The sequence below is a fragment of the Thamnophis elegans genome, chromosome 4 (assembly GCF_009769535.1).
Source record: "Thamnophis elegans isolate rThaEle1 chromosome 4, rThaEle1.pri, whole genome shotgun sequence".
Lineage (NCBI taxonomy): Eukaryota > Metazoa > Chordata > Lepidosauria > Squamata > Colubridae > Thamnophis > Thamnophis elegans.
The window spans coordinates 90782663-90795752 of NC_045544.1; the positions used below are offsets into that span (position 1 = coordinate 90782663).

At 37.5% G+C, this 13090-nt stretch overlaps 1 long non-coding RNA gene across 1 annotated transcript; it reads left to right on the plus strand.

Moving 5' to 3' along the window:
- The first annotated feature begins 2080 nt into the window (after nucleotides 1–2080).
- On the plus strand, nucleotides 2081–3789 carry LOC116508236. Its single transcript, XR_004255300.1, has 2 exons — nucleotides 2081–2127; nucleotides 3716–3789. It is a non-coding gene; the product is annotated as an uncharacterized LOC116508236 (long non-coding RNA).
- The last annotated feature ends 9301 nt before the right edge of the window (nucleotides 3790–13090 follow it).

Here is a 13090-nt window from a genome sequence, read left to right on the forward strand (position 1 = left end):
CTGTTCTGGACCCATGTTTGGTATCTTCCCTTCCCTTTCCCTTTTAGTCTTCTTTGCCCAGGAAATCTTCCAGAAGGCTGATATTCCCATTGGTAAGCTTCTGGTAAGAGGACGATTAGAATTTTGCATAAACTAAGCTCTATAACTATTTTGTAATGCTGAGATAAAGTTGTGGCAATCTAGAAATCTTATAGTTCAAGAACTAGCTGCTCTCAAGTTTGGGGAGAAAAAATGGTACAAAAATTCTGTCCCCTGACCCCAAGAGTAAGTCAGATGCTCTCAAGCAAATCCTACAATCCACTCAGCACAAGTAAGGTCAAGGCAGGAGACATAATTCTCTGCTTCTCCCAGGAATCATTTAGCGTCTGCTAATTGTTGCCCTGTGGATGAACCCTCTCTGTGGGCAGCATTGTTATCAGTCTCATTCCTGAGGCATGGTTAAAAAAGAAAAGGCTGTTTGGCTCAAGGAGGTGAGGAAATTACATCAATGATTATCCAAAGATAGATACCCTCTCTTTCTGCCAAGGTATTTCCATAGTGGAGAGAAACATCTTGGAATTGGCAGGGGCATCTGTGAGGGAGGAGATCAAAACTCACACAAAAAGGGAGGGATAGTCAACCTCAAGGTCATGGCTGCCATTTTGAGCTTTTAAAAAATCCTCTTTGTGCATGTCCCTGGAATGTGAGCACCCTAAATTTGGTTGTTTTCATTTTCCTGGGTGATTGGAGCAAACATGTGTTTATGCTCTATTAAATTCCACTAGAATAGTTGAAGTAAAGGGAAAAATGAACAGAGTCATTATTTTGCAACTGTAAACTAAGAGCTGTCCCTAAGTATTCATACTTGCTCATGCACACAGACAGAAACTGGTCGACAACATTCAGGAAACAGTGCTATTCTGAAGAAATGACTGTAGTTACAAAGATAAACTAGCAGGAAGGTGTCTTTGGAATGAGATGAATTTAATGAATCATATCTGTATTTCTTTTAAAAAATCCCCAGCTGCTCTTAAATTTCAGGGGGATTTGAGTGATAAAAGATATTTCCTCCGTCCTTTTAGATGTGCATTAGAACAGAGACAGCTTGGAAATAAACCCTTCTGGGAATCAAACCTCCCTCTTCTCTAATTTGCGTTAAAGAAAGAATGAGCCATCCATGCTCCTGAAACTTAAAGGAGCATAATTAGTTATTTGCTATTACTGAACTAAAAAGAGGAGGAGTAGACCATCTTTTAGATTTTGCATCTACTGGGCTATTGTTAAAGAAAGAGGATACTATTCCCATTTGCCCTCCTTCTCTCTCCTCCCATCATGGAGCACATTCTTTCTGAGCACATTGATTTATTTAAATTAAAAATAATGATCCCCTTTCTCCTGTTCATTCTTTCCATTTGTAGAACTCTCTCTATAACCCTTATTAACAATTGATTGCAGGTATTGGTGTCAGAAAGCCTAATTTGAGACCCAAAAGTTGAGATATGGGAGATCCACATTCAGATTTTGGCAAGACCCACTGCCATTTGAATTTAGTATAAGAGACTGCTGTGGGTTATGTTCCCTTGATGAGATAGAAATGTGATGATTAATCATTTAACCTCACTGTGATTTAAATTTGCTAACGTTACAACTCATGAAAGCAGCTCATTTCTATGCTTTAATATAAAGTAATGGTGGTGTGTTTATTTTTGCTAATAACTTCATCATCTTAAGGGGGGGAGCTATATGGACTACTCAAAGAATCCTGCTGCAAGATCAAGTATTAGACCTATTTTGGTTGTCAAAGATCCAGCTAGGTGGCAGCATTTAGTGGACCACAAGAAGTTAAGATAGCATCTTGCTAGCATTTGGATGAAAGATCACTAGGCAAGCTGTAGGCTGGGATGTTGGGGAAAAAAAGAATCTCTCCAAAAGGCCATGTCAAGGAACTTTTGCACTGTTGCCAAAGTCAATGAGACCCATTCTTCTCCCTGCAAAGCTCAGTGGATATGTTTAACCGATACAGTCATTGGTCAATATTTTTAATAGTGGGTGAACCCAGCCACTCCTCCTTGTGAGCAATGCTACTGCAAAATATCTACTTTTTTTTTCTTGCCTAGCAGCCATGTCGTGCCAGGTTTGCTTCTTCTGGTAAGAAACAATTGACTATGTGGTTTAAGATGTGTTCATAGAATCTATTTATTCTAATCAGGAATGTCTGCAGGATATGGTTGCCCAGAGTCACCTTATCAGGGAGAAGGGTGGCATATACATTTAATAAATAAAATAAATGGTCAAACAATGGTCATGCAACACGAAGGCAGAGGTTCAATACCAAACCACCATAGCTGCTGTCTTGACTTTTTTACTGTTTCCTGTAGTTATGATTCTAACTGAAGGTATTGGATTCACATAAGCACAATTAAAAATATAATAAACCCCAGACTGGTGTCACTCATGCCACTTAGAGGAACACTAGAGGAGTGTTAAGGGGTCACTAAGGTGTCACTAAACAAATGGGCTCATGTTGGGATTTTCAACTAGTCACTGTCTCTTGGGATTTTAGCCTATCTAATTCTATCCCATCTCAAAAGATTTTTGTGAGAGTCACACTGGAAGTAGAAACAGGCCAGGATAATCTTGGACTCCTGGCAGAATCAAAACACAATCTATGTTTAAATAACTTTATATCACAGAAGGTGACAAAAGTTTTCTTGAGCCAAGGCAAAATTAATTGTGCATCAGTTTACATGAAGGGAGAAGAAAACATCCAGGGTAAGTCTTATATTTATGTACTGATGAATATGGAAAGAGCTGTTTCATTGAAACATTGAGTAAGTGAGCCTATAAAGCACTGTAAAACACCATATAAGTCTAAGTGATATTGGTATATAACTTTAAAATTAATCTCCAAAAGCTTGTTGGAGAATGGATGCTATAACATACCCATGGAACTTCTCTGTTTAATGTCAGTTTTTCCTGGTGCACTTAGCAGAGCAATGAGAATATAGTGAAATGGAATAATGGTGGCAACATTCCTCTGGAAGCCAATCACAGCTTTAAGCAGGTTGATTTGATAGAGAAGAAAGAGTTAAAATCCCACATAAGAGGTTTATATTAAAAATCTGAAGATTTGGTATTTTTTATTTTTTTAAAACAAATATATGAAATAGATGTGAACTTTCTCATATTGCTTACTAGCCTCTCCATGGTACGATAGGAGATTGCATTGCATAGATCCCTCCTCAACCTTTTAGAGCTGATGGACACATTCAAAATTTTTAAATTTTTAAATGAATCCCATAGATTGAAATAACCATTTTGCCAGATTGCAAAGCAGCAAGGATGTTCCGTTCCATCCCATCCCATCCCATCCCATCTCTCTCCTCTCCCCTCCATCCATCCCTCCCTCCCTCCGTCCTTCCCTTCCTCTCCCATTTCCTCTCCCATCTCCCTCCCTCCCTCCTAAGGAAAGCAGTGTGCTGTAAACACGTACATGTTTCTTTTTTAAGAAAGCTTATGGGCCTCTTTCAGGATTGATTTTTGAATATCTACTGATTGCTGAGCTCTGGGAATCACTACACTTGATAACTACACTTAGAGTGTTCTGCTCCTTGTATATATTCTTATTCTTTTTTTATTTAAATAAAAGACAATATTCTAAATCAAAGAGGGTAGAGGTAGAAGAGACTGTGTTATTTAAACACATGCACACTACAATTCTGCTTTATTTATTTAGTTACTTCTGGCTAAGAAAATCCCTGATGAGAAATGAAGCATCTATGGTTAGCTAATCTACACCCTTTCTCCAAAACTGACACAAAATGAAGTGTCTAGTAACCACCCCAGCTTCCTGACTGGGAACAAATGACTCTTCGAAGTTCAGTCACTGAACTAATTATCCGAAAATGATTGCCTGGGGTTGGATCATTTATCATCTCATCAGCATTCAGTGCCACTGCTATAAGGATGAAGGAAGAAGTGAGAAAGAGGAAGAAACCCTTAAGAAGATGATCAGATAAAAGGAGAGCAGGAAGAAGGGAAACTGTACGCAGCTCTCTCTCTCTAATCATGCTCCCTCCCAGCCCAACATAAGAAAATAACTGAAATGAAATTATTTTTTGTGAGAGTAAACTAGAAGCTTCAGGGCTGGGGTACATATGGATTCTTGAAGGACCACATTCAGACTTGCTCATTATAATAACTGGGTTTGGTTGTAACTAAATTCATGATCTGGAGGATGAATCAATATTCCTTGTGAGACATTAGGATAATTTCATACATTATGCTACAAAATAGCACAGTGTGTTGGGCAGTTTGATCTCAGCTAATTGAGGGTTTTTAAGGGACCATACTTGAATAAATTGTGGCTTTTGATTGAAATAGGACATAGTCTAAATGTGCAATCCCATTTATTCTTCACTAGGATTTATTTTATAAGTCTGTGCTGTATGTTTTACAAAGAGGCTGGTAAATATTGGCATACAAATTCTTCTAACTAGAATGCTTAACAAGAAAAAAAATCGAACAAGTTATATTTCCTTTAGAAATAATCTCTTCATGACTCACACTCATAGGTTTTTTCCATCATTCATTCTGCTATAAGCGAAACCAAGTAATTCAATTCATTAGCCTCTCAAAGATTCAGAAGCAGATATATGATGGATGTTTACTAATGGAAATTCATATTTAGAATACATGCCATGAAAATTTTAAAATATTAGGCAGCGATAGCTCTCTGAAATAAGTTACCTTTCATTGTCCCAGAAATCTCACTGGATAGATGCAGCTATATTTTATAACTACAAATTGTGTGTTCCTTCCAGCTTTGGCACCTCTTTGTAACAAAAAAAAAAAAAGAATTTAATTCTAATAAATGAATAAGTTGTATGATTTTTTTAAAAAACCCTTTGGACTAACTTGATGTTAATGGTATTATCAGCAAGATAACACTTATGAAAATATTTGTGGCCTGTATATTATCTCTAATGTGAAATGTGACTTTTTCCATCTTTTCTTGCTAAGATAGGAGCTTGGAAAATGGAACTGAAAATCATGTATTGTTCCTTCAAAGAGTTAGTGAAGAAAAACCTTGGAAATTCTGTTCAGAATTTGGAATAGGAATTTGAAAATGTTGCATAAGAAATGGAGAACTATAGACTTAACTTGAGCTGTCCTGTTCTTATCATAAGTTGTATCATTATCAAGGTATTTGGTTTATACCAACTGACTCCAGAAATATACACCGAAAGATAGAAAAGTCTTTACTGATAATTCTGGGTCCCCACATTCATGGAATTCACCTTCCATGATTAAGATGAGAAAATTGTGTTTTCTCATGATTAAGATGAGAAAATCAGGTTTCTGCAGTAGAATACTGTCATCTCCATCCTTTGTTCCTGAGAGAATTACATCCTAATCTTCTATATACAAATATTGTAGAATTGGGACTAAGATGCTACAAAGCTTGATGTATTGATGTATGGAATAAAAAAATATAAGTTGAGGTCTCAATCAATAAAAATAGCAATCCAGGCAAAACTTAAGCCAGCATTGTGAAATATTTTTATTTTAGATCTTACAGAATGTCATTTGGTGGTTGCAACACCTATTCTGATTCAATTCACTGGTTAGATTTATAACATAATTGTCCCAATTTATTTATATCCAGATTCTTCTTTCTTGCAAGCATGTTGTTTTGCATCTTCTAGTAATTTGTTTTTAATATTTAAGATACATTGTTGTGGTAATTTTAAATTCCCATTTAAGTTGGAGTGTTTATTTCTCTGCACCGTGCTACATTCAGCACTCCTTTGGGAAGAAAAGCAGTTACTTATTTTAATAAATACATAAATCCCACTGAGATCTGATAATATACTAGAGATGGAAACTGATCACACTGAGTACAATATGAAGCTAGAGTCTCAAGATCTGTAATCAGAGGTTTATTATAACATACATACTGTAGGGTATTTCTGTGGCATGAAAACAACAAAAAAAGCCGTTTTGTTCAATCACGTGGCTGTGCTTTCTATACATACTAGACCTTTTTAATTTAAACTCTACATCCTATGTGATCCTAGTCCACTTGTTTACTTATATATTTATCAAATTTGTATGCCAACTAAAGGATCAAGCATAGAACTTGGGCCTTTCCGTAAGTAAGGAAAATGCTGCTTTACTTTGCAGTCAAGGATGCCGTCTAGCCAACTTGCTGCAGTCTTTATAAATCCACTACCGAATTGCTCTGCTTGCCTTCAAGAATGGCTGAAACAGAGTGAGGCAAGCTTCCTCTGATTGGAAAAGGAGGAGCATGGACCAACTGAAAGTGCAACCTGGTTGCAGGTAGCTTGTGAAGCAGAAGGTGCTCCTCATCTTTTCCTGATGTCCAAGATGGCCTGCCATCTTGTCCTCCACATCTGGAAGACAGAAGTCATGGTTTCTTTCAGGAAGGGTTCTGCTGCCTTTTTGCATTGTGTGTGGATGGTGGGCTTTCTTCAGCTGGATCAAGAAGTCCAGGAGAATGTCAAGCTTGTTTTCATTGCTACGGTAGTGAACTTAGAAATAACTAGCTGCAAGGAGAGCTACTCAGTCCTATCTGCTGATTGGGGGTTCCTATTTGCAATCCATGGAAGTTGGTTGGCAGGTAGAGAAAACTCCTGCATTTAGATCCAATTTCACTCTGCCAAAAGAACTCAAAGACAAGAAGTAATGGGTGGAAGCTTGTTAAAGAGAGATCCAACTGAGAAGTAAGGAGAAAATTTCTGACAGTGAAAACAATTAATCAATGGAGCAGCTTGCCTCCTGGAATTATGGGTGCTCCATCACTGAAGTTTTCAAATATAGATTAGACAACCATTTGACTGGGATGGTATAGGGCTCCTGCCTTGAGCAGAGGGTTGGATTAGAAGACCTCTGAGGTTCCTTCCAGCCCTATAATTCTAGGGATCCTGGGTAAGGCAGATGCACAGGGAACCTTGACTATATCAAATCCACATCTTATGTATAGATGTCAGTGAAAAAGATAATGGTCTCTTCTGAACAAGACTACTTGAAGGCATTCATTAGACCTTCAGAAATCATACCTAGGAATGTTCGCAATAGCTTGGTTCGGGTCTTGAGATATATTTGGTCATAGTGTTGGTGGAAACTAATCAAGGAGAGAAGCAACTTAGAACTGAGGAGACATTTCCTGACAGTTAGAACAATTAATCAGAGGAACAGCTTGCCTCCAGAAGTTGTGAATGCCCCAACACTGGAAGTCTTTAAGAAGATGTTGGATAGCCATTTGTCTGGAAGGATTTCCTGCCTAGGGAGGGGGTTGGACTAGAAGACCTCCAAGGTCCCTTCTAACTCTGCTATTGTATTGTTTGTTCTTGAAAGCCAACATGGCCGCACTTTCTATCTAGCATGGCCCCTTCATGATTCTACTAACCCGATATCCTGGTTGACAGAACTTGTTGTTGACTTATTTAGGTAATTCCCATTGTATCTAGGTAAAGGTAAAGATTCCCCTTGCACGTATATGCTAGTTGTTCCTGACTCTAGGGGGAAGTGCTTATCTCCATTTCAAAGTCAAAGAGCCAGCGCTGTCCGAAGATGTCTCTGTGGTCATGTGGCCAGCATGACTAAACAGTGAAGGTGCACAGAACATTGTTCCCTTCCCACCAAAGGCGGTTCCTATTTTTCTACTTGTATTTTTTACTTGCTTTCGACCTGCTAGGTTGGCAGAAGCTGGGACAAGTAACGGGAGCTCACTCCGTTATGTGGGGCTAGGGATTAGAACAGCCGAACTGCCGACCTTTCTAATCAACAAGGTTTTTTCCTATCTGCTTTTGAGTTCAAAATTGCAGAAAGGGATTCGGAGTGCTACATTCTAAATACCTTCCCTTAAAGTTCAACGCACTTTTTCTGAAGACCACTAGGTGTCAGTGAGTCATCTGATTTTCACTACATGCAATACTATACAGAGAACCAGGAAAGGTCTGGGTGCAAAGTTGGCCTGCTGTTTCTTTCAAGGCATCAAGTACAATTTAGAAAGCAAGGAAGGTTGTTTCTCTTTGTGTCCAGCAGAAGGATATTTAGATAGGATTTACACTTAAGGCAGCGACATTTCAGCTACAGTGACTTTGTGCTTTAAAGTAAGCCAAACCAAATAAAATCCAGGCATCCAAAACTCGGAATGGTGATTGTTCTTTCTTCACTTCAGTTTTGAAAAGCAATTTAATTCCACTCATGTCAGATTCTGATACCCACTGATACTTTAATCCCAAGCGAAGCTTTTCATTGATTTACGTAACATCTGTAGGACTTTCTTCTAGGCACAGAAGAAAAGAACCCAGAAATGAGTAGCGTTTTCAGTAGCTGAAGGCAGGAATCTTTTGAGGTTTTAAGAAGATACAAAGTATATGGATTAATTGGCTGATGTGAGAAAAGAAAGTCTAGTTGTGGGCATAGGGGAACAATCCCTCTAGACTATCATCATTTTCCCCCTTCTAAAAGTAGATTTTAGACATGAGTAAAGTTGTAAGATCCAAAGTCAGGACATTTTCATATTTTATTAAAGCTCTGGATGTGGCAGACAATAATCTAATTGCAATGAGCCTGTTATCCATCTTCTTCCTTGATTAAGATTTCAGGTTTTTCATAAATGAGTGGACTCGGCAATGGGTGATGGAGTTGCCCAAAAGATTCACAGCAGACATATCTTTATCAACATCTGGAATTTTAAAGCTCTATTAATGTTCTGTGGATTTTAAATACAGCTAACTGTAGATATGAGCAGGAACAATTCACTGTATGACCCATTTCTTCTGTTATTTTTTTTAATTCCAAGGCCAATATTATTTACACTTGCGCACATATGCATACTTTGCATTCCCCCTCAATTTGCTTTAAAGCTGAGAAGACGGAGAAGGTAATGGAAGGAAGTGAGCTATTTTATCATAATTCCTTGAAATAGGCTGAACATTTGGCTCCTGTAATTTTTCCTGACAATTGCACGCACACACTTGGTACAAAATACCTGACATGACCTTGGTGGCCCATTGTAAATGTCAGCACATAATTGTTTTCTCAAGTAGCCCTAGCAGCTTCTCCTTGCTAATAAAGAATTCTGGTAGAGAGAAAACCATTTTTAAGACAATTTTGCCTGATATGCATATCTATTTCTACAGGAGCTGTAACCTTTCCTGGTTATGCAGCCAACAGAGGATATTAGCAATATTTACATGAGCAGCAAGAGGTGTTTTTATGGCAAGATTAATTTGTTACTGAGTTTTCATGCAGCTGAGAACTGTGGCCCATTTGATGAATACCAGTGTATTACATATGCAAGCATAGCCTATTTTGAGACCTTGTGATTTGTAGATAGTGACCTGCCCATTAGAACTAGAAAAGCATGTCTAAACTACAAGATGCCACTTGAGTGGGGCTCCACAAAACAACATACATATTTGCCCCAGCATTCTTTCTGTAGGCAACCAGAAATTATGCATATAGCATGTATAAAAATTAAAATATTTTTGGTGCTACAAGAGCTGGATTACTTTTAGTTTGGGGCCATTTTATTTGTTTATTTATTAATCCCTAAATTCCTTCTGTCTCATTTCTGTAATAACCTGTTACTTGTACACACATAGGCACATACAAATAAGAGTCAGGGACATGTGTTTTCCTTATTATATGCATTTGTAAGTGTGCTTTCTTTCAAAATCTGTGTTTCTAAATATATTTTATCTAAAGGACACACATGTTAAAAGTATCCTAATGCACCTATGAATCTGCAGCTGAATCCCAGTATGAAGAAAAGTGAGAAAACTTAAAGAGTATAATTGCATTCTGAAATGCATGTTCATACGGGAGGAATAGATCAAATCAGTAGTGACATATGCAATGAATTTCACAAGCTTCTCCATGAAGTACAAATATAGTTTATAATCCAGATACAAATGTGAGTTGCAAACTCTTCTGGATTAACAGAATAATATTTTGACCTCTTCAGTCTCCCTTCCTTGGGAGCTACATGGCAACCTGCCTAAACAACTATTGTCAGAAACCTGACATTTTGCTATCAAGCCAATACAGTTTATGGCAACAACAAAAGTAAGAACATGTTGAAACTGTTCTTACCTTTGGACTGATTTGGGGTATTTTTCCTACTCTGAAACTATCTTTGATTCCAAAAAAGTTAGAATGTTATTTTTCTCTGTCTCCAGATTCTCAGTGAAGACAAAAGGGTATCACATGGATTCTTATGAAGATTTATTTCTTTTCTCAGATATCTGAAATAAATGTATATTCTTAGTCCCACATATGTATTTATTCTTCTTTTGATTGAATCCTATGTTTATTGTTTTTCATTTTCAACATATGAATAAAGAAGTGGTGTAGTCTGTGGACAGAGGTCCATGTCTATGTTACTGTATATTTAAGTGAGCACCTGTGCTTAATTTATTATTGTGTATAGTGTTTTAGAGGACTTAAATTTCCATTCTTAGCATTGTGGTTGCAAAGCTACACCTGGTTTCAATGCAATATGAAGATGTATCAGTCAGAGATGGACAGGTCACTCTGTTCTATAGCTTGGTGTAGACTGTAATTATCAGCCAAATAGGGAAACCTCGCCAGACTGGACATGATGTGTGATTAAGTGATACTATCTGCAATTCAGTCTGTGATACAGTATTGGGGAATTGCAGCTGTGCACATTGTATTCAACATGGCATATCAACTAACACAAAAATACCACCCTCATTTCAGAATGACATCTGAGGCTGCTTTTAAAGTTCACGGATATTGGGGAAGGCCGGGAAGTAAGCTGATATAACAGTAATAATGCTTTATCTGCATTTTGATCCCAATTGAAAATGTTTGTTTTAATTTTAAAAAACAAACAAACTGCCTTTATCCAAAGCAGCTTGCATTCTGCAAGCCATCATATTGGGCTCCCAGGTAAATGATTAAGGACAAGGAGGAAGCCTTTTAGATAAGATCCCCCTATCAACGATATGAGCTTTGGTCAGTTTTATGGAAACTTATGAAGATCAAAATGACCTCACTGGCTTTAAAAAAAATCAGATTGCTTGTTTTACTTGTAATGGGTACTTTGAATTGACTTGTTCTACATCATTAATGTACGGCACTATCTCTATCGAATGTCTAAAATTTATTTTATGCTTTAAAAATTCAGAAGGCTGTGCACACACATAACTGAAAGTTGTGCAAAGTTTGTGTCCATACAAAACTATCATATATACAGAAATGTTACATACCAGGATTGGAGAGACCAGATGTTTTCTTCAATCATTTTTGTAGCTTTGGATGGTCCCTGTCATTGCTTCAGAATATGCACAACTTCCAATTATGCATAGATTGTTCTGAATATTTAAACTGTAAAATAAGCTTTAGGGCATTACTATAGATTACTAAAGGAAACAGTACAATGAAAAATCATTTGAGACACCTGCTGTAAGTAAAGCCAGCAATTTTTAAAATGCCCAAGGAAGATGGTGTAAAGAAGAAAAAGAAATAGTGATTCCAGGGTCTGACTTCCCATTTGCATTCAGGGGAATGGTTTTCCCCCAAACCTTGTCCCAGAAGTTGCAGCATAAGAAAAGATCATTTTGCCAATTAAAATACTATTATTTATATTCTTTGGCTATGAAAATGTCAAGCTAATGAATACAGCTGAGTTACAATCTTCACAGTTCACTGAAGACCTGGAAGTTCATGAAGTGAATCTAGCTAAGTTTATTGACTGAAGATGTTTATTTTTAATGAAGGTGGGCCTAAATATTCAAATATAACTTTAACTGGGATTGCCTGTTGCTGAAGAAACATTTGAGTTGGTCCTTTGGGTTGCATGGAGCTGTCCAGGGTACTATCTATTTTTGATTGACTTGACCTTGACTTACATTGCTTACTTTTGAATTATTTTGTGGAAACCAGGAACCTATACTTGCCCAGATCTGCTCCACCTGTCTATGACTTTGCACTCTCCTTCAGTGGGTGGGTCTGGGGGTTTACATTTGAAACAGAATATAAGGAAGATATCATATACAGTGTCAGACCTTCCTCTGGAATAATTGGAAGTCAACTTTACATTATAATTAACAGAATTTTGAAAGTGTGACTGTGCTTTTGTTCTCTCTGCTTTATACCTCATGGCATTAAGGCAGAGCCAGTTTGAGTTTCTAAAATTTTCCAGGCTTAAAATATGTTTTTGTAACTGTTGCCACATAGTTTCTCCAAGGTCATCTCTAGAGCTTGCCAAAGATGCACCAGGGAATCATGCAGTGGACAACTTTCCTCATGATAGATACTTCAGGCTCATTCAATCAAGAGTGATTGAATGATTCAAAAATGAATGGCTCAGTGCAGATAAAGGGAAGAATTATCTTCTCAGGAGAGAATTGCAAGGATCCTTGTATTTCAGATGCACAGAATAAAGACTGAGCCCATATACTAAGCAGCTTTATTGTTTCAATAAACCTGAGTAAATTGTATAATGGCTTACTGTTAAACAGGAACTCACCTATGAGGTTGATTTGATACAAAAACTTTACATTGTTTAGGTGGTGAGATTCAGCTTCTTGATCCTGCTGTATCATGCTTTATGGTCTCCTTTCAGCAATACAGCAAGCTTTCAAATGCCCCTTCTTCTCCCCCTCCTATCATTGGCATTTTATGATAGGAGGGCTATGATTTCCTGGCATTGTTGTTAGCTTGGAAATAATAGTTGCATCCCAACAATACCTTTAGGGATTGGGTCTAAGTATGGTCTATAAGTCAAAACAGCACAGATGGCATAGCACAAGTATGCAAACATTGCTTACTTGAAGACAATGATCTCTGTGTGCCAAAGCGTGAGTCTTGCCAAGCTTTTCATAGGGATCATTGCAAAGACAGAGCTAATGTGCAGAGACTGGCAAGGACAATGTGGAAATCTTGTAGATGTTTACAGGAAATCCACTTCCCTCTATTAAAGGCCAGCAAAGGAAGAATGCATAGAAGTGGTCATTATTTGCCATTTTGAACAGGTGCTTAGTCAAGCCTGACAAGAGAATCTTATCTTTCATGCTTTTCCTTCTGCTTAGCAACAAAACCATTCTGC